The sequence below is a fragment of the Panthera leo genome, chromosome A2, assembly GCF_018350215.1.
Source record: "Panthera leo isolate Ple1 chromosome A2, P.leo_Ple1_pat1.1, whole genome shotgun sequence".
NCBI lineage: Eukaryota > Metazoa > Chordata > Mammalia > Carnivora > Felidae > Panthera > Panthera leo.
Genome location: NC_056680.1, coordinates 41,682,167 through 41,705,450, shown reverse-complemented (window position 1 = coordinate 41,705,450; position 23,284 = coordinate 41,682,167).

Genomic DNA, 23,284 nt, shown 5'->3' with positions numbered 1-23,284 from the left:
AATCAGAAATGTTATTCCACAATAGGCCACTCTGGCATACTGATTTTCTGAATTAAACGCACTTAAGAAACAGCAGGGGCAAAAAGACACTCTGGTCCCTCCTTCTTCTTCCTGAAAGCAGGAGATAAAACTCCCACATGAAGAGTACTCTTCTTGTAGCAGGAAGAAAGAAGACATTCTTACCAACCCAGAAACATCAACAAAGGAAGCTGCACCAAACATTACTTCATTAGTTTCCTACCATATATTTACCTACAGTTTGCCACCCTTGAAAGCCAGACACTGCTTTCTTTTGTCGTGTCATTTCTCTGCAAATTTATTGTTCTTTGTGAAGAGGCTATATAAGATGGAATTGTAAGTTGCCGTTTTGAGTTACTCGCTTTAGGTTTCTCCCATGTGATGTATGCTGTGTGCCTTAATAAACTGTTTATCTTTTGCTATTCTGTCTTTTTGTTACAGGGTTCTTAGCCGAGAACTAAGAAGGGTAGAGGGAAAATTACTTTTCCTCTTCCCCTGTATATAAATAGCCCAATTGGATCCCATTTTAGCCAAGTGTTAAATAATCTCATCTACTCTCATATATTTGGATTCCCTTTAAATAGAAACACAACTGGAGTGGACTATTAGAGATTGAAGAAGCTGTCCTATAATGACTCCTATTATAAGTAAAAAAAACAAAAAACAAAAAACTGATCAATTCAGAATATATCCCAGCTATCCCATTTATCTTCATTGGCTTCATAATCACCTTAATTTCTACCTTACCAGTATACTCCCCAATCTCTTATTTATCCATAATCTTTTCTTCACTGAAACTCAATGGAAAAAAATAATCAAAATAATTCTTACCAACTAATCTAGACACATTTCAACAATGGCTTCTGCTGTATGATAGTTCTACAAATAAGAAAGTCAACAATACTACATCTAATTTGGAGATTAAGTATGAATGGACAAGTACTGCATTCATATCTCCATATGAGACTTTCACTATTGTGAATTTGCTGTTACTAGATCAGTCAAGCAGCATTTGGCTGGATCTGGGTCTCACTCTCTGGGAGCCTGATCCTCTTATAGCAGCTTCCAATGGATAATGATAATCAAAACACACCAGCACCTTGCATCCTTTTCCACATGTCCAAACCATTTCCTTAAATACAGTCAGCGTCTCCTCGTTTTCTCATAGACATAGAAGACTTCCAATTAGTTCTGCTGGCAGCAAATATTATATAGTGTATTACTGCTAAAGTTGAATACCTCACTGCAGGTGTTTTACCAAGGGCTGACATAAGCACAGAGGAGCAGAGAATCTGATCATGCTTATTTAACAAGTTAGCCTTATGTTAACTTTTGGTTACCGTATCATTTTCCAGATGGCAATATTCTTTCTCTGAATGGGTGGTTGATTTGCCTTACGTAACATAGCTATTTTGAGACAAAGATCTCCCTTAATCTAACTGATTTTCCCTTCAGGAGATTAAAATCCCTACCATTAACTTGAAGACTATAGTTTTTCAAGTGGGGCAAGTATTTGGATTTGTCCAGTCTATTCTACATAGGCAGCAAGCACTAGGCTGATTCCCAAAGTAGCCTCCAAGACGTGATAAACTCTATTGCACCATGCCCCAAACCCATGAGTTGACTTCATCTAGTGACACAGAAATCATATCAAATACATTTTTTAATGTGATTGTTTAAAAAATTTCATTGTGTGTTTAAGGGAATTTAAATCCCATTGTGTTCCATTCATTAATCATACATCCTCCAAGTAGTTATGATCATTTTCAAACCCATCACCTTTCATGATTGTTTGTTTAGAGCAATGAATATGGCCATCATCTTCTTGGTTTTGGGTAGAGTTGGAGAAAAGTATGCCCAAATAGCTTGGGACACTTATTCATCTTATTCAAGATGAAACAATACAAAAAATGAAATCAGATGACCAAATTGGAGTATTTAGGATTTTTTTTTGTCACAAGGAATGTTAGTTTTTATTTCTCCTTCTATCTTAAAGTCCCAGAAATTAGTTTCTTGATATTAAACTTTTTTATTGTAAGGAATAGAAAAAAATCACAAAATGAGTATATGCAATAGCTATTCACCTAAATTACACAGATTTTCACTCTTCTCATTTATTCTCTTCAATTAGTAAGTGAGGATAAAACGTAATGTCATTTATCCATGATCCACACATGATATTTGATACATAACCACTTTAATTTGTATATAAAGAGGCAACATATAACATGTTCCAGAGAGCAAAATTAGTATTTTAAAAAGAATTTGCAGAAACATAGTCCCTAAAATCTTGGTTCCTGTTTAGATGTCCCAAACCACGTCCCTCATTCATCATCATCTCTCTCACCCAACTTCTTCTCTCTTGCCTTCCTAATGTTACTTCATGTATATTCTCTAGAAAAGTTATAACTGAAACACTGTCTTCCACATGGAAGCACAAATAATCAAAGGTTTTAAAAGTAGTGATTATCTTATGACTAGATTTTTTTAATCAAAAAGTTTACTGAATGAAATACTGTGACATAAGAGGTACTTCTATTTCAATCTGCAACCCAATGATAATTAAATAGATTTTTTGATATAATTACTGCAAACAAAACTTACCTGTAGCTAATTATTTAATAGCTGTATTTCAGGCTGTTGATATTAACAAAAAAAGAAATACTGATCTGAATTTTAAAACTTTAATGACCAATGTCAAGCTTCTGAAAAGTAAAGGGGATTATTCGTCTTGACTATTATAACACTGTTAAAAGTTGAATTTTGAAAATAATACAGTGCCAAGTTCAAAAATAGAGGTGATCCATTTATTAAAAAATTTTTTTTGAGAAATTTTGAGGCTACTTTTAAATGCAGCTCCTTCTACTTCTGTTTTTTCTCGCCTTTTCAAATCAATGGCTCACAAGTTAGCTTATCTTGAATTTTTATATTTAAAAAAAGAAATACTTGTTTATATACAATAATTCTGCTTTTTATTCTTCTGTTATCTTTCACTATACATTTATCAAGGTTAATTTTTTTGCATCAATTGATTTGAACATTTTCATTAGCATTCACCATTTCAAAACATTACACTGAGAAAAAATGCCCTGTGTCATGGATCCAGAAACTTCTTTGAATGGTAACAATTTGAACAGATGAGAAAACTTGAAAGCAGTTATCCAAATATACCAATTTCCAGCTATGCAATGACAATTTAATCTTCTGGCAAAAATTAATTTGATGTTTCTATAGAAACAACCTGGTGATCACCTTCCTTTCTTCCCGGATGCACAAATACAGTTGTATAATACATTGACCTGGGACACACTTTAATGTGCATAACAAGCAGCTGGTATTTTCCTTAAGGGGGAGAAGAAGAATAAAAGAAAAACAGAAAAGGCAAGACTTTCAAAAATATCTGTTCACACATTAACTGCATTTTTTAATCCCTCATAAAACTGCATATATTGAAAACTGAACACATATTTTGGGGACAGTATTTTTTAGGAAGTTCAAAGATCTTGCGGACTAAGACTACTCCAGTCACAGGGTAAGAAAAAACACTTTGGAATGAAGGTGCTTACTATTTTGCAGGGAGGCAAATGGCTACAATTTTAGAATCTTAGTCTCTGAACTTGAGCCTAAACCCATAATTCCAGAGAAGATAACTGCATATTTCTGGGTATGCATTTTCCTTGCATCTTTTTGGGCTAGAATTTGGTTTCTCACCCTCAGCACTGCTACTATTTGGGGCCAGATAATTCTTTCTTGTAGGAGCTGTTCTGTGCATTGCAGCATGTTTAGCGCCATCCCTGGCCTTGACCCACTGAATGCCAGGGGCGCCTCCCATCCACCTTTGTAACAACCCACAATGTCTCCAGATATTGCCAATATCCTATGGCAGACAGGAGCACATTTGCTTTCAGTTGAGAAGCTCTGATATGAAAGGAGGAAAAATTAACAGTCCTTAACAAAAAGAAGAAAGAAAAACCTAGAAATTATAGCCATAACACATGCCTTAATTTAGGTTCTCCCAGAAGACTGTGATATAAGGGTTTGAGGAAATGTAGTTCATTTGGGAGGTGGTGCCAGAAACTGCCAGTAGAGGAAGAGGAAAGCGAGACAGGGAAGGGAAAGAGGCAGTAGAGATTAGTTAATGAACACAATACTGCTGTGTGCCACTGGGAAGACCTCTGGGAGATTGTGCAGAACCTTACCTGAGAGGTAAGAGACATGAGGTATTTATTTACCTATTCCCTTCCCTAATCACTACCCCCTACTGGCTACTCCCAGGTCACTGATTTTCTAACACTTTAAGCCTGCTTCAAGGGGAAGAGTGCCAGAGAAAGCCTTCAGGAAGAGTGACAGGTGTTTGTAGCAGGAAGCTTTTGGTATCTACAGCAGGGGTTCTCAAAGTGTGGTCACTGGACCAGTAGCATTGGCATTACCTGAAAATTTAATGGGAATACAAATTATCAAGCAGCACCCAAGACGTAAAACAGAAAGTCTGGGGTTAGGGCCTAGGTGTTTCTGATGCACACTCAAGAATGTGAACCACTGGTCTAGCTCAGTGGTTCTCAACCAGAAACAATCAGGCAACTTCTAGAGATACTGTTGTGGTTGTTTTAACTGGGAGGAGGAGGCAACTATCGGCATCTGATGGTTGAGGCTAGCGATCTGGCTATACATCCTGTAACGTATAGAAGAGCCTCCCACAACAAAGATTGAGCCTGCCCCAAATGTCAATAGTGCCAAGGTTGACAAAGCCTGAGGATGAAAAGTGATAAGGAAATAAAGGCCGGGCATCAACAGCGTCTCCCATATGATAAGTTTCACTCTTTTGTGTGTTTGTTTCATTTTCTTCCAAGTGCATATTGCAAACCTTAATAAACATCCACTTAATCGGTCTAGTTTTTCTGTACACACTGCCGTTACCCTTACATTTTTTCACTCTGGATAAAGCTCAGTTACCCTTCCTTTCTCCTCTCTTTGACTATTCTCCTTGGATGTCCTTTTCCTTACCTTTTCTTGCTGTACACAGCTAACGTTGCTGTCACCATCCCAATGCCTCCTGTCACATTTACCAGTGATTTCTAACCTAAGGGCTCCCTCGGAAATGCAGATTCTTTTCCCTGTGAGCACAACAGTGTCTTGTTCTCAATCTGCTCAGTTCCCATCTCCCTTAAACCTCAGAAAAGGCATAAAGGTTAACACCCCTCTCTAATTTTCATTCCTCATTTTAGTTGAATAAAGTTGTCATTGAAATATTCTTGTAGTGTCTAACTTCCTAACAAAGCATCTTAAAAGCGTCATAGTAAGTAACATGCCTTGGGATTTACTTCAGGCTAGCACGCTTGTTTAGAATGCAGAGAACACCCACATCATGAATGTGTTGTCCTCATGTTACTGTAAAAAAAAATAATCAGGATTCATTCTGTTTTAAGCAATGCATGCCAAGTATTTTACAAAATGTGATACGCAGAATTTTACACCCCGCCCCACAACTCTGCTCCTTGGTGTTACCTCCGAGACTATGTTACATGGCAAAATGTACTTGGCAGATGTGATGAAGGTTAATAATGATTTGACCCTAAAGAAGCCATAGTAGCCTGGACTATACAGGTAAGCCCTATATAATAACACAAGCTCTAACAAGCAGACACAGAAAAGAGTGTCAGGTAGAGTCTGCAGAAGGGAAGACAAAGAGATGCCCAGCACCAGAAAGGTTCAATGTATTGTTTATTATGGCTTTGAAGATGGACAGAGCATGAACCAGGACATGAAGGCGGCCTTTAGAGGCTGAGGATCTTGCAGCCAATAGCCAGTAAGCAAATGAGGACTTCAATCCTACAACTACACAGAACAAGTCTAGCAGCACCCTAAATGAGCCCAGAAACAGATTCTTGCCCCACCTCCCCAGATAAGAGCCCAGGTGGGCCTACACTTGACACCTTAATTTCAGCCTGTGGGACCCTAAACTGACCATGCCATTGAGCCTGCCTAAACTTCTGACTTATAGAAGTGAATGGATAAGAAAACGGGTGTTGTACTAAGATACCAAGTTTGCAGTAATTTGTTGTAGGAATTGAAAGTTATGGGGCGCCTGGGTGGCTCAGTCGGTTGAGCGTCCGACTTCGGCTCACGTCACGATCTCGCGGTCTGTGAGTTCGAGCCCCGCGTCGGGCTCTGGGCTGATGGCTCAGAGCCTGGAGCCTGCTTCCGATTCTGTGTCTCCCTCTCTCTGACCCTCCCCCGTTCAGGCTCTGTCTCTCTCTGTCTCAAAAATAAATAAACTTAAAAAAAAAAAATTAAAAAACTCTGACCCTCCCCCGTTCAGGCTCTGTCTCTCTCTGTCTCAAAAATAAATAAACTTAAAAAAAAAAAATTAAAAAAAAAAAAAGAAAGTTAATGCAAAACGGTAATTCCCTTTCTGCTTATGGCAACACTATAAGGTAAAGTCTTCTATTTCCATATTGAGAAAACAGAGGCTCAGAAATACTGCATTTATTGATCAAGATTGAAAAGTCGATAATTCAGAGCGTTGGGTCAGAATAAAGATCTGCTCGCCACCGAAGACCACAGCCTTACCAACTCCTCAAATTTTACCTTCAAAAGGCAAGCTATCAGAGTTGAGAACAACTTGTTTTAATTTATTGGTTTATCTGGTGGTGATTCCTAATGGGTTTGAACAATTGAATTACTCACACTAAAATCAGATAAGTGTAGTAAGGAAAAAAAATAATCCAGAAGTTGCACAGGCAACAGCATAAATGACTTTCATTCAGTTTTGGTTTACTAAATATTATCTAAGACTGATCTGGATAATATGGTCATAAAATAAAGTATGTCACCCATTTGAAAGAAGCATAAACAGAACACTATGGTCCATTAAATTTTTTTTTTTCATTTCTCTTAGTACAAAAGAAGTATTATAGTAGACTTATGGGATGGGTTCTTCCATTCTTTCCCCAACCCTTTCAAACCTAACACTAGACAAATTCTTTTGAAAGCAACATTCTTAGTACAAAGTCAACATTAAAGACCTCCCTCCAAAGGCACTTTTAAAAATGGAGCACTTGTCCTAACATTATGCAATGTTTGAAGATCTTTTCTTCATTTTTCAGGTTCTTATTTAAATCCTCAGTGATGCACAGCAGGTTTCGTGAGGCTTTTAGTATAAATACAATTGTACTTAATTCAGTGAGAGAAACTTGAAAGTGAACACATTAAGCACTACATATTTTTATTTCACATATAATGCCTAGAGAAAAGCAAAGGCTACCAAAAGAGGTTAAAAAAATGAAGATGAATAAATAAAATATGTTCACGACAGGATAACAATCTGGGACTAGCTGCTGCTGAACAAACATTTATTATTACCATCCATCTGAGGTTTGTTTCACAGAAAATAGAATTTCCAGAAAGACGGCGAACAGGAAATGTGTATCTGATAATCAAATATGCAAAGCTCCCACCTCCTAAGGATAATTGTTTTCCAGAGAAAGGCTTGAACCTATTTAAGTAACATATAAATAACTCAAAGCCTGCATGGGGATAAGAGGAACAGAGTTCAGGTCTGTACACAAGCAGACCAAGAAATAAGTTCTATATTATTTTTGGCAGAGAAACCTGTTAATTAACTTTAGAGTCTCCCTAGCTTGTCCTAAGCTTGAAAATAATTTTGGGTGGGGAGGGGAGGAGTTGAATGGTTTGGAGATCTGATGTTTCTCAGAATCTGTACTGCCACCCCCTTGGACTGAGCCATTTCCATCTCTCAACCAGAATGCTACAGAGCCTGCGAGGGGGGCTCCTGATTCCACCCTCGCAATGTATCAGTCAGAGAAATCCAGTTAGAATGGAAGTCAAATGTAAGGAGGTTATTCCTCCTCTCAAAACCCTGCATTGGATCCCCATTTCATTCAGAGCATAAGTCTTCCCATGTCTATGTCTTCAAACATGCCATGATTTGTCCCATCTTGCACACCCCTTGCCAACTTGACTTCAGTCCCTACTATTCCCCCTTTAATCTCACTCTACCCCAGTCTCCTTGGTCCTTTTGTTACTCCTCAAACAAGTCAAGCAAGCTTCTACATTAAAGTCTTTGCACCTGCTATTTCTACTTCCTGAAAAACTCCTCCTTCACACCTCAGGATTCTTTGTTCAAGTGTTTGAATTTCTTACAGCCACCTTCCCTCACAGACTGCAGATTGTGTTCTACCACTTGATCCCTCTTATACACACTCAATTGCTATTGGCTCTGGTACTGCATAGCCAAATATGAAACAACCCTGATACATAATGACATCCAAATTATGTTGGTTCAGTTTACTGGCATTCAATTTGTTGGAAAAAAAAAAAAAAAAGAAGAAGAAGAAATGAGATTCCAGGAGTGTCTTGTCTGAAGTTATCTGTCCTATGGCAATTGATCATTGCTCTGTCCTTGTCTTGACCTGAATTTCAGTATAACAGAACCAGCACCCTCTCCCTCTGTAGCCCATCACATTACATTGTGCTTAGTAAGTCACCACAAGACTTTTCTCTTCCAAGTCCAAAGCATGAATACGTTCTCTAACTTTTCCCCAAACTTGCAATTGTTATCTTCTCTTGGTGCCTGGATGCCTCTTAGGAATATGATGAGAGCAGTTGACCCTCTTCAAAGATAAAAATACATTGACACGCACACCATATTTTGCACATAGTTTCAGGGGCTTCATGAAATACTGGATAAGAACTCTCCTGATAGCATTGGCTAGGAGGTAGGTTTTCAGGAGAGATTCAGCTAAAGTGGCCCTCACAGCTTGCATTATTCTTACCCTCTAAAGCTATAGCCCAGAATTCCAAGTCTATGGGCAACAATCTCTGAGCAATTCAATCCAATCTATCTTTCCTATTCCCACTTTCCATGTTTCTAGTCAGGATTAAGAAAACTCACATGAATTTTCCTTGTTGTCTCCTGACTCTTCCCATTCTCTCAACTTGACTTTGATTCCATTCTTTAAAAAAAAAAAAGTTATTTCTTTATTTTGAAAAAGAGAAAGAGTGTGCAAGCACGCGCACAAGAGAGCATGTACACGAGTAGGACTGGGTCAGAGAGAGGGAGAGAGAGAATTCTAAGCAGGCTCTACACTGTCAGTGCAGAGCCCCATCTGGGGCTTGAACCCACAGAACTGTGAGATCATGACCTGAGATGAAATCAACAGCCAGATACTTCAACGACTGAGCCGAGCCACCAGGTGCCCCATGACTCCATTCTTAAATTTGCAAGTCCCTGCTACTGTATTTCAGCCAGTGTACCAATATTTACAGATACATATTCAAAGGTATGTCCTTTACTCAAAATACATGGTTTTCCAAAATATGTAAATAGTGAGGCAGTGGCTATTCATCACAGATGGTTACTTTTCTTCTAATATTCAATGGGATCTGTATTTTCTGCACTAAACTTCCTAATAATATATATACTGGATTTGCTTTTAACAAGACCACATAGGGGCGCCTGGGTGGCTCAGTCGGTTAAGTGTCTGACTTGGGCTCAGGTCATGATCTCGCGGTTCATGGGTTCGAGCCCACATTGGGCTCTGTGCTGACAGCTCAGAGCCTGGAGCCTGCTTCAGATTCTGTCTCCCTCTCTCTCTGCTCCTCCCCCACTCATGCTCTGTCTCTGTCTCTCTCTCTTAAAAATAAACATTAAAAAAATTGTTTAAAAAAAAACCAAAAAACAAAACAAGACCACATATAGGACCTGAGATCGGCCACTACTTAGGATTGACAAGTAAATCATATATATGTACTATTGGTGTGTGTAAAGCACATGACCACAAAAAAAGGATACATTTTTAGATTCCTAAGATACATCTGTAACAGTTACTACCTGTGCTATACCCATATTCCCACTCTTAAGACAACTACAAGCCCCTACATTTCTTTCTGAGGAAATTTTCTGTCTACTAGAGCCTATTTTGTAACATGCGTCATAGACCAGAATTCTTGGAGAATCAACCCCTCAATCAATAACTCGTAAGACCTCGTGTACAAATACATGAGTATACTTGTTCCCTCTTCCTGGAAGGCTCTTCTTCCAGATGTCTGCATGGCTTACTACTTCCCCTCCTTTGGGACTCCGCTCAACTGTGAACATGGAAAATGAGGCATTTTTAAATAAAAAGATTTAAGTTGCATACCCTCACCGACAGCACTGCCTCCTGATTTTTTTCTTCCTTTATTTTCCTGCTAAACTCATCACCATGCAATATACTATACATTTTATATGTATTTTGTTAATTTTCTACTCTGAAATGTAAGGTGCATGAGGATGGGGTCTCGGTTTCGTTTCCTGCTGTCTTTCCAATGCTTAAGCTCAGGTACTGGCACACTGTAGGCAGTCTGATGACTCTACAAATATTTACTGACTTCCTTCTAGTTCTATTCTTTATGAATCAGACGCCCCAGAGGGAGATTCTGATTTAACGCTGAGTTAGGTGGAGAGTTAGGTGGGCTCAGCACTTGGGCTGGGTGGCTGTGTGTTGGTAGGACAGTACCTTCCTGGTCGGAGCTCAGGCAGCAGACACCTTCGGGATTGTAACGAGTTTTGAGAATCGTTCCTAGAAGCTCAAAATAGAGTTTGTTTCTTCAGTCTTCCCAATGATCCTACCACCTATTTAATCCCATAATGAATCCCTTCATGATGAATCTGTGAAGAAAGGATTCCATTGCCCTCAAATGAGAACCTTGGCGAATAAAGCGTGATAACACTAGAAGAAAATCATGCAGTCATTTGCCATTCCCTTTAATGAGTTGTCCTATTTATCAATTAGACTAATAACTGATATCTCAAGAGTGCTTGCTTCTGTAAAAATGTATCATTGGATGCAGGGAATTTCTGCTTCCAGCACCCCTAGGCTATAAATGTATTACTTTAAGAAAAGTGCACTAAGTTATTAAAACATTTATTCCCCCAAAGTCAGTAATTTACTTGCTTGTGCTGGATAGTCGAATTCTCATCCGTGCACAGCACTGTTTAGTTAGTCCTAAATATCATGTCCCTGCATTTCTGTATCAGTTAACTATTGCTGCCTAAGCCACAACCATGGAATCTTAGCAGTGACCGTAAGCGATCTGTCATACATATGAGGGTCCATTGACTGGTAGTTGGCTGATCTAGAGAGAGACCATCTGAATGACTCTAAAAGAAGCTGTAGGTCTGGCTAATCTTGACTACTCTGTCAGGTCTGCTCCATGTGGCAGCGGCCGATGGCAGGGACAGATCTCTTCATATGATTGGAGAGGATCCTTTAGAAATGCACAAGTCTTAAAAAGGTCTAGCCTCAGAACTGCCACTGCCACTTGTCTACCTTCCTATGGGTAAAGGCCACTGTTCCAGCCATAGGGTCAAGAAGTGGAAGGGCTACCATCCCATCTACTTGTGGAAGATTCTGACAAGTTTCTGGCAAGGCTTATTAGGAGATTCAGAGCCATCAGGAACCAGTTCTAACTGTATTGTTAGTTTTAATATATTAATAATTTAATTTTATTTATATTTATGAGAGACAGAGAGAGAGAGAGAGAGCCCACGAGCAGGGGAGGGGCAGAAGGAGAGGGAGAGAGAACGAATCTTAAGCTGAACATGGAGCCTGACTCAGAACTCGATCTCACAAGCATGAGATCATGGCCTGAGCTGAAATCAAGAGTCGAATGCTTCACTGACTGAGCCACCCAGGGTGCCCCCCATTGTTATTATTAATTTTAAATAATTAAGGAGATACATTCTATAGCTTTTGTTTGAAAAAATTACCCATCAAAATTCACATAATGGTTTTCGAGCTTAGGTTTTATAAATCATTTGCATGTATTTTATAAGGAAGTGGATGGAAATTCCTGAATACCACCCGAGAGTTCATTTCCCTTTTCTTTAATGAATGAATACCTTTACCCAGCATGTAGGTTGAGTTGAATTCTGAGTCTTTCACTTTCAGGAAGGCACAGAAGATGACCATAAATTTATAAAATGTGACATTTTAATCAAGCCCCAAGCTGTTGGCTAATTACATTTCACTGCACTTAAAGTAAAAACAGGAGATGTCAGGTTGGTGTAGAGATGAGCACAAAATTGCCCTTAGTACTTCACTGATCATTATGAATACCACAGTATCAAATTACCCAGAAAGGAGAGAGTAGTAAATCCTTCTAAAAGTCATATTTCCAATTTTCTTTTCAATTTCATTTTGTAGTAAATTTGGACACAGGTTTATTCAAAAGCTGACATTTTCTTTCAGTACATCTTTTCTGTACAAAAATATGTATAATAGATCTACTAGAAGCATTGGAGACCATTAAGCTACAGAAGCATGAAATCAACTAGAAATTATTATTTTAATTCTATGCACTTGTGCATAACAGGATGAACACTGTGCCAAATAAACTTTCATCAGGACTCTACCTAGTATTCTACATGCTAATGGGGCTTGAAGTTTAGAATACAGATGTGTGGCGATACAGCCAGAGAAATGAACTCAAAATCAAGAGATTCGTTGCCTGTCTCCAGAGAATTATCAGCGACAGAACTAACAACTGAGGTAAAACATACACCACCCCTCTACTGTCACTTGGCTTTTCTCTTTGGTCAGGTAACTGAACTAATCTGACCTGGTTTTCTAAGGACCTAACATGTGAAATACTTAAAAGAAATTGCTGTTCTACTCAGAGAGATTTCCCCTCGCAAAAAGAAACTACTGGTAAACACTATATCCAAACACAAAATAGGTAATAAGTAAAAACTGGCCTTTCTTGCTGCTCAAGGAAGCAATAACTGAGGTTTTTGACATCACTTCACTCTACATTTTTTTTTTCCACAAGGTAAGATCACTTTCTAATGAGCTACTGGCTGATATGAGTATCAGTTTAAAGTAGAGGATAGTGACAAGGAGCCACGTTATTATGTATTTTGTCACTTTGGTGTCTCCTGGAAGGAGGAGGGTCAGTGTAGATAGCAAGGAGAATTGATACTCAAGTAAAAGCACTGTGGCACTTACCAGAAAGCACGTTGTGTGAAAAGCAGGACATGTTTACCTTCTTTAGACTTATATCACATTTGGAAATGAAAAACAGCACAGGACTAGAAAGGGCTTCAGAAGGTATATTTTTTTATTCTAAGGCTAGACCACAAAGAGACAAGCAAGGAAGTGATTAAGACTTGAACTGCAATTCTGTGATTTCCTCTCCTACATTCTGGAAAGCCCTTGGTTTAAAGAAATCAGGGTATTTTATGTTGCTTATTGACTGAAACTCTCAGAAAAACTGCATTTTTGATACCCCCCCATTCTGTACTTAAAATCTGGTCGTAAAGGAAATGAATGAAGAATTTAAAATTATGAGATGATTGTTATTTATCTTTTTTTTTCTTGCCAACATGGGGATTCAACTTACCTCCTTCTTAGGGATATTCGCTAGACAGACAGACATACGGATAGATATGCATCTTTAAAAATATTGCAGTCAATAATTTTTAAAGTGTTTATTTATTTTTGAGATAGAGAGCGAGTATGGGTGGGGGGCGGGGCAGAGAGAGCAGGGAGAGAACATCCCAAACAGGCTCTGTTCTGTCAGTGCAGAGCCTGATGCGGGGTTCGATTTCAGGAACCATGAGATCATGACCTGAGTCAAAACCAAGAGTCGAATGCTTAACAGAATGAGCCACACAGGTGCCCTGTAATCAATAATTTTGATGAAGAAAAACCATTATTATTTCTTTAATCCAACAATAGTTCTTAGAATGGTCAAAATATGTTCGAAAAAAGACAACAACCTAAGAATTCATGCATCTCCCACCTCAGGTTATTCAAGATTATAGGGATTTTTCCAAAGACATACTTCTTGGTAAGACTTTTTTTTTTCTGAATAATTATATTTAGACAAATAAGATCTCACAATGATATGATTTCAGGTCCTTTAGAAACAATGTTCAATGACCTTCTGCCTTATTTTTCAGCGTTTCAACTATCAATTCACAGCAGGAGCTGTAGATTAAAATTAGACTCCTATAAATTTTGCCAAACAACAACAAAAGGATGTGCAATCATACTGTTACTGATGGCATGCTTTCTGGAGTTACCACAGAATTGAATTGAAACATGTGGGATACGCTACGCTGAATATAAAAATGATTCTAAATGATAAGCTTTTCCAAAGTAGTAACACAAGTCTATGAAGGTAAATCTCTTGAACTACAATTCTGGAGAATTAAATCACATCGTTCCAAAATATCATTACAAACACTATAGCAAAATGAGCTTTTACATTCATATCCTTGAATTCACCAATTAAACATTTATTTTTTTTCCCCCTGAAATGTATATAAATTGTGTAGGTTTGTTTGTCTTAAGATGAAGTGTGTCAAACTAGGATTTATAAACTTCTTTCAGTTTTAGCTTTCTGTCCAATTGTTACAAAAATATGGTGCTTATATTTTGTTCACTCAAATTTATTTATAATGCAATTCATTATGTACTTGAAGCTACCTAAATCGTGCTAAAGATTTTCAAATGCCTGATCTAAAATGGAAATTACATTCAGAGACACAAGAGAAAATTACTATTATATACATATGGTTTACTAAGCTAAGAAAACTCAATAACCAAAACCCTCAGATACATCCTGGAAACTCAATGTGTCAAATACCAGGGTAGGTTTCTATGTCTATTTGCAAATAAATGACATGAATCACAGTTAATCCTTGCTGTAATGCCTGCATTCTTCATGAGTTATTAAAAAGCTAGGGAGACAACTAGAGGCAGCAGTGAAAAGGGCCTGGAATTATTTGGAAGAGATATTCCATGCTATAGTCTTAGGATAAAGGCTGAATTATAAATGAACCTGAGAAACTTTGTAAGGTACTGTCTGTAAGCCCCATGCTGTGCAGTATGCCTGTGCAAAGGAAAATCCCCTTTGAAGAGATTAGAAGAGGTGGATGGTATGTGATCACAGCAGCCAAGATGATGTGTGACTCTTGCCTAGCTTAAAGTGGATTAGCAAGACTTAAAAGATGGAAAATTGTTTTGTGTGAAGCTCTCCATGCTTTCGGAAACATAAATGAAATCACAGTCCTATGAACTTAAATCTGATTTCTATTGGTTCAATATGATGAAAATCCCCTTCTAAAAGTATAAACAAAAAAGAAATTGTGGCTTGCCAATATTCACATCGGCTAATAATTGTAACAGATTTGAAAACAATTTCCTAGGATTTTTGTTTTTATGCACTTCGAGTTCATCCACGTAGATGTCACTTTATGTGTTCTGAGAGCTAGGGCAATGAAATAGAACACTGAGTAAGAAATAAAATAATCTGATACTGTTCCCAGCTAGCCACTGACTATCTGGATGACCTTGGAATAAACACTTAACCTTTCTTAGCTTTTGTATTCTTATCTATAAAATAGGAGAATGTGCACCCCATAGCCCTTACGATTTGGCCGGGTATATCCATTATACTGTGATTTTGAAAGAGCTTGAAATGCAGTGAAGTATTCTTTAAGCTTTAGGCATTACTATTATTCACCTCTTTGGTTGTAACTACTGATAACAACATCTACCATTATCACGTAATAAACCTATGAATCAAAGTATTCTTTTTCTGAAAACTGTCTGATTCCATAACAAAACCAGAAAGGCCAAGGATGAAAGACAGAAGAGATCACTGGGGTGTGCGAATGTTGTTTTATTCCCCTTTTCCACCAGCAATATTTATCATCCTATCTCAACAGAAAATTTAGGCTGCCTGTAAACGATCAGACCTCACTTCATTTTTCACACACACACACACACACACACACACACACACACAAAAGTAAAGCTAGAGTGCATGCTTAGTGGTGACCCATGGACTATAGGTCTTTTGACAAGAAATAAACTGTCTTAACAAGGCAAGAGAGCCTACCAGGGGCATTTGTCTTTCCTTTTCTATTGGCCTACAGATGTCTAGCATTTGATGCTCTCTTGCTTGCCAATCTTGACCAAGAGCAAGATACTTTTCAGCAAACTATCAAAGTCATTAAGATTACAAAAATGATTCAACCATCTTTTTTTAACCTCTTTTTCTTCATTGGCTTTTGACAGGTACTTCGAGAAAGAAATATTTCAGACCTCTTGACATTTTTGTGAAAAATAAAGAGGTCGACTGACCAAGTACTAGGACACTTTAGTAAAGGTTAATCTCAGCTTTTAGAATTTGGGGATTTTGGAAAACAGCAGCTGGTCTGTTCTGTTACCATGCTACCAGCCATCGTGTTTCAATGTAGAAGAAGAATCTCCCCTTAACAAAACTCAAAAAAAAAAAAAATAACAAAACAAAATACACCACAAAAGAAGTTTAGTGGATTAGACAGAAGTTAGAAATTATGAGAAAAAAAATGCACACCCTCAACCACTGATATTTTTGTGAAATTGTACACTTTTGACCGGGTTCAGACTTGTACCTTAGGTATTTGTACCAGTTGCAAAGTGGAAACTATTAAGAATTCATATATTCAAAATGGAGATAATGATCCTCAGGTAAGTATGCCATTAAAATCTTGGCAAAAAAAAATAATACAAACTGATGAAGTTTTGGGATGATGGTGGGTGGTCTGGAGCTGAAGGCCAAGAAAGAATTCTCAAAGACATCTTTGGTGCAGAAAAGGGATGTTATTGGAGCATGGGACAGGACCCGTGGGCAGAAGAACTGCACTGGGGTCATGACGGGTAACTCATTATATACCAGGTTGGGAAGGTTGGGAAGGGGTCAGGGATAGGCTAAGTCTGTAAGATATTTTAGAAGCAAGGTTTCCAGGACCTTGAGGGACTAGCTGTTGGGAGTGAAACACCATTTATTACTGTTTAGTAAAACCTCAGTCATGACACCCTTCAGATGTATATTGGGGGGCCATGAGCTTGGCACATGATTGATGGCATATATCTTGGGGCAGTTGAGATAGAGGGAGTAGACTTACAGGATTCTTGAGGTTGGGATAATGTTAAAGTAAGGGTTTCTTTTGCCCCCAGCAAAGTGTCATCATTGAGGCAGCTGAGCTCGTAGAGGGAGGTCACTCTTCCTGTTTCAAGGACTTGTCAGTGGACTATAGGCAGTAAAAGAATTTAATTTTTCATTTGCCTTAGTTTCCCACATGCCATGGCAAGCACTTAAACACCTTTCCTTTGTTATTGGGTAGCCAGGAGTGTCTGAGGAATCCACCTGGGGTGGTGCCAGCCTGTATTTTGCCCTCAGCTTGCCCCACGCTCCTTCATTACAAACCACATTGATCCTTTTCATTGACTATCTCGATTAGTAATTTAATCCGGAAAATTTTGTGTCCATTTTTGTGGATTAACAGAGGTTGAAGCTGACTCCCAAAAGTCTAAATCCAAACATTACTCAGGCTATAATAGAATATATCACGATGAAACAAGTTGGCCATTTTTGCCAACCAGAAAATAACTTAAAGTTATAATACTACAAACACATTTACAACATATTAAGTGCAAAAATATGAGACCATAATAAAAAAGCAGAGTTATAGAATGTACAAATGATACATGATATTCATGAAAAATTACAGTAATAGCATATTATAAAATGCATATTATAGTTATATTATAATTATATAATTATATATACTGGACTCAAATCCATCCACAATTACTGAGTAACTGCTGGAAATCCCACATCTTCAATGAAAAAAGTCAAAATAATATGTAAGTTGAAGTTTTTGTAGTACATATATATTTTTTTAAGTTTCTTTATTTTTGAGAGAGAGAGAGAGCTCACAAGCAGGGGAGGTTCAGAGAGAAAGGGGGACCCAGTATCCCAAGCAGGCTCTGTGATGAGAGCAGAGAGCCCAATGTGGGACTCGAACCCACGAACTGTGAAATCATGACCTGAGCTGAAGTCGGACGCTCAACCAACTGAACCACCCAGGCACCCCGTGCAGTGGATATTTAAGTGATGTCCAGCAATTCAAATAATATCTATCACTAGGCCTATCACCCATAAATCAGGTTGAAGGCCTTTGTTCAAACTGTTGAGAAGGCAGCAATCTCTTTTTTAAAACAAATTTGCCCTCAAGAGGACAGAAGCCTGTTTTAAGGACCATGTGACTGATAATAATTTAGCAGGTGTGAAAACTAAGAAACCAGGTAACAATGATATCCTTACAGCACTTGGTTTCAGCCATGCCAGCAGATAGGAATTCTATTCTTGGGTTTCTACTTTAGATGAGTCAAATAAATTAACTTTTTATATCTATGGTAGTCTGCATTGTGAGAGGATCCTGAATTTCCTCAAAACATGAAGATTATGTTGAAGAATTCTTCACTAACAAGCACTGGTTAAAATGGAATGGATCAGTCAGTTAAGTGTCCGACTTTGGCTCAGGTCATGAGCTCATGGTTCGGTAAGTTCAAGCCTCGCATCAGGCTCTATGCTGATGGCTCAGAGTCTGGGGCCTGCTTCAGATTCTGTGTCTTCCTCTCTCTCTGTCCTTCCCCTACTCATGCTCTGTCTCTCTCTCTCTCAGAAATAAATAAACATTAAAAACTTATAAAAATTGAATGGATAAATGTAGTAAGTTGCTGTTGCCAATGCCATAAAATAAACAAATAAATATGTTCTTGGGAGCAAATCTAAGATGATGTGAAGACAAATAATGTAACAGGGCAGCAACAGCTTAGGTACAACATATTGTTATTAGAATAGAGGCAAAAGAAAATGCAAAACTATTTTGCAAAAGAAAAGCAATGGAGGGGCACCTGTGGTGGCTCAGTCGGTTAAGCGTCTGACTCTTGGTTTCTGTTCGGGTCATGATCTCACGGTTTGTGACTACGAGCCCACATCAAACTCTGTGCTAACAGTGCAGAGCCTGCTTGGGATTCTCTCTCTCTCTCTGTCCCTCCCCTGCTCACACTCTTTCTCTCTCAAAATAAATAAGTTAAAAACTATTTTAAAAAGATTAAAAAAAAGAAAAGCAATGGATGGTGGGAAGAAACATATTCATAATGATTGATTTCCACTTTTAGGGTTAAACATTTCATCTTTGTAGCAGAAGAGAATGGAACTAAAAGGGAAAAATACAAGGAGTAAATATGAGAGCTGGCAAGAGTGAAACTTCCAGTCAAAATGATGTGTGCCATTTTAATGTTATGTTAAATATATTCAAATATAATCAACCTGTAGGCTAGCTCCAGATGGAGAGAACAGAACCGATCACACTGTAAGATATTTTCTGCTTTGCTCCCAAGCATCTTGCTCGGAGTTGAGGAATCTCAGAATGTCACTGAGGACAGACGGTCGGCCAGCAAGTTTTCAGGTGAAGTTGTCAGATACGGATTATATCCTGTGCCACTGCAGACTAAATCTGACTCAGAAAAAAAAAAAAAAAAAAGAAAAAAAAGTTTCTCACCAAGATTAATAAGCTCTGAATTTAGAAATTCGTAAATACACTCACTTCAAACAGTATTCACTGCATTTTGCCACATCCATCCACATTTTGTCTTCTAGCTCTTATTCTGATGTCTGATATTTCATTGGTGTCCCATGGCAAACCTCAGAAACCCTGATTTCTTGGATGGTTGTAAACCAGGTAGGGAAAACAGTTATGATTCACTCTTCCCACTCCATTAGAACCATGCTTTACCAAAAGCTAAAAGAGACTAGAGATGTGAAATCACGTTCACTAAACAGAAACGAAGTTGATTCGTTAGGAAAAAAGAGAAAAATAATTATAAGTAAATGAAAGATGTTATCCAGATGGACATCCAAAAGCTCTTCTGCCTCAAAATGAAAAATCTTTGCACTCTTGGAAATAAACTCTAATTCTGTTCATCATTATTACCATATTATGGTTTAAATAGTCTTACAGTGCACTGATTACTACCTGGCAATGCTTTCAGTATTTCACACAGGGTAACATTTTACGTCCTCACAACAACCCTGTGAAGGAAGTACCATTATTATTTCCAGTTTGAAAAAGGGGAAGGTGACTTAGAGAGGGGTGATATAGCATGTCAATGGTCACATGGCTGTATTCCTGGTTCCATAGCTGAACAGCTGTACCATCACTCCAAAGTACCAAAAAATACTCATGCAATTGGTCTCCTGGGCTCTGTGAATAGAACTGAAATGTTTTATTCAGGCTAAGTCCATGTTGCACATACCCAGTCACCTTGATGGCACTAACCTGAATATATCTTTTGGGGTCTGAATTATTTAAAAAAGAAAGAAAGAAAGAAAGAAAGAAAGAAAGAAAGAAAGAAAGAACATAAATGTTAGAGGACAGTGAACCATATATTGAATGCTAGCAAGTTAATTAAAATTAATATCTGTAACATCATTTATACGTGAAGGTTTTTGTTTATGTTTGTCTTTTTCCTTCTCTCATTAGTACCAGCCCCATTGAGCTTCGGAATGCATCTCATTGTTTTTGCAAATTACAGCCCTCGTCTATTATGAAATCACTCACTGTGTTAAAAGAAAAAGACACATTCTCCAAAAAAGTTCATACTCAGAGTGGAGGTTATGGGCAACTAAAAATCACATATCTCCTAACCTATCCAGGATACAAACCCTGACAACGTTTTGAGTTGCCTTTATTTCTACCAGGTAAATCCCATTACCTACACAGACATAAATATGTGGACTTAATACATGCAATGAAATACTCAGTTCCAAGCAAAAGAACTGCCTTTTTGCATGATATTTAACAGTAAGCTGATAAATGAGTCGTAAACATCACTTAAATTTCAGAATTTTATGATTGAAGCTGACCCCTCCCATCTCCAAAAGCCACTAGACGAATCTCATACCTGCATAAGGTTATATGTCGTTATGCAGGCATTGAATTATCAACTACATGCTCGTTTAACATGAATGTGTACTTGATGCTTGAAGAAGCTTTCTTTCATTCATTCAGTTAGCATTTCCTGACTGCCTACTATGTGTCTGGTCTCATCCAGGGACTGGTGATAATAGTTGAGAGCACAGCAGATGCACCCAGGACACTATCAACCCACAATTAAACAAGAGAATAATCCCCACAAGTAGAGGCTGTGTAAAATGTTATGAAGTTGTAGTGGGTTGAATAGTGTCCCCTCAAAATTCATGTCCATCTGGAACCTATGAATGTGATCTTATTTGGAAATAGGGTCTTTGTGCCTAATCAAGGGCACCTAATCTAATTACACTGGATGCGGGTGGATGAGGGTGTGCCCCAAATCCACCATTACTGTCAATCGTATAAAAAGAAAGTAATTTGAATACAGAGATACAGACACATAGGGAAGACGCCCATGCAAGACACGGGCACAGATCTCAGTGACTTTTCCACCAGCCAAGGACTATCTAAGATTGCCCAGAGCCACCAAAAGTGCTATGGCCACCAGGAAGAGGCAAGGAAGGATCCATCCCGGGAGCCTTGAGAGAGAACATGGCCCTGCCATCACCTCTATTTGAGAGTTGTAGGTTCCAGAACTGTGAGAGTATAAAACAGGTGTTTTGAGCAACCAGTTTGTGGTACCTGTTACAGTAGTCATGGAAAACAGAAGGCATGAAGGAGATGAACAGATATGCATAACAAAAAACAATGTGGCAAGAGCTGTTAGGAGCAAGTATTCAGGGAAAGCACATCTATGAGAGGGTGATTTCTAAGGAAACAACTGAGGTATAATCAGCATTGTGATGGAGACAGGAGGAAAGCATACCAATCACAGAGAATAGCACGAACAAAGGGCCAGAATCAGAAAAGAGCCAGAGGGAGAAGCTTAAAGGAAAGCAGTAGGGTAGAAGCAGAGACAAAGAGATGGACCAGGGGATCGAGATCCATGAAAAGAAGAGGCAGAGAAAGGGAATATGGTATGATAGGGGAAGATAGGATTCAGGAGGCAGAAAGGGAAAGGCTAGGGCTTCTGAGGGGGGAAACACATATTTTAAAACATTTCTTCTGGGAAAGTCTGACCTTGAGCAAACTCTATCACAGGTAAAGTTCCTCTTGAGAATGTGACAGACACCATCTACGCCCCCTTAGGTTTCCCTCAGGAATGTGACAAAAGACCTGACTAAAAATGACTGGATTGTAAAACGTATGACCCACACAGAAAGGTATGGCCAGAGACCACCACTTATACGATGGAAACGAGCCTATCAAAAAGGAATGACTCGCATGTAGTTACCTACCCAACAAGGGTGCAACCTGAGAAGGACCCAGCAGCCAGCAAAACCCTGTAAAACAGAATCCCTTGCCTATTGTCATGGGCATTCACTTTCAAATGACCCCTCTCTGTAAAGAGAACTTTCATACTATTCTTATTTTCTGATCTTAAACTCTAATAAACTTTTGCCTGCTGCTCATTTTATTTTGTGCCCATCTCTATTCTTGGAAGCAGCGAGACAGTGAACACTGGGTATTTAGGTAAGGAATCCTCCAACAATGCAACAGATGATACCAACTATTTCCTAGTCTCAAGAAGAATCCATGCTAGTGTGGAGCAAACCCACATATTAATAGTTGTAATTCATGGTAGGCAATAATAAACACCCTAAGGAATGTACAAGATTCAGAGAGAGAAAGCAATTATTATTTCCTTCTGTGAGATTAGTAGGAGATTCGCTGACAAAGTACCATTTGTTCTGGGTTTTAAACACACAAATAAAATGTGCATATTGTTTTAGGTCTGATTTCCTAAAAGCAAAGCCTGAGAGGGGGATTCTCATGCAAGAAATTCATTAAAGGGAGCGCTCTCTAGAGAAAAGGAGAATCTAAGTGAGAATGTGGTTTCAAGTGATGGCTAGCTTTAGTCTGCTCTCACAGAAAGCAAGGAAATAGGAATCACACAGGAAATCTCTTTTGCCCCGCAGCTAATAGCTGGGCTGTGTATCTCTGCTCTAAGTAGTCTTTGGCTCCAGATCAATTGGGAGGCTTTGTCCCCAAGCTACTTGCCTGAGAGTAGCTTCTATTACCCATGGGCAATTCTGTGAATAAGAATGTGAATGGAATCCTTTGGCATATACTCCTCTAAAAGGGATCCTACAGATGTGAGCAGGGCAAAAGGTCATGAGCTAGAAATATGAAGACAGGAGCTGGTTTTATAATTATTCCAGGAGGAAAAATAATAAGGGCCAAGACTCTCCTATGCAAACCGTCTCCAGATAACTGAAGTCACATGATGAGTAAGAAGGGACTGGCCAGGGGCGCCTGGGTGGCGCAGTCGGTTAAGCGTCCGACTTCAGCCAGGTCACGATCTCGCGGACCGTGAGTTCGAGCCCC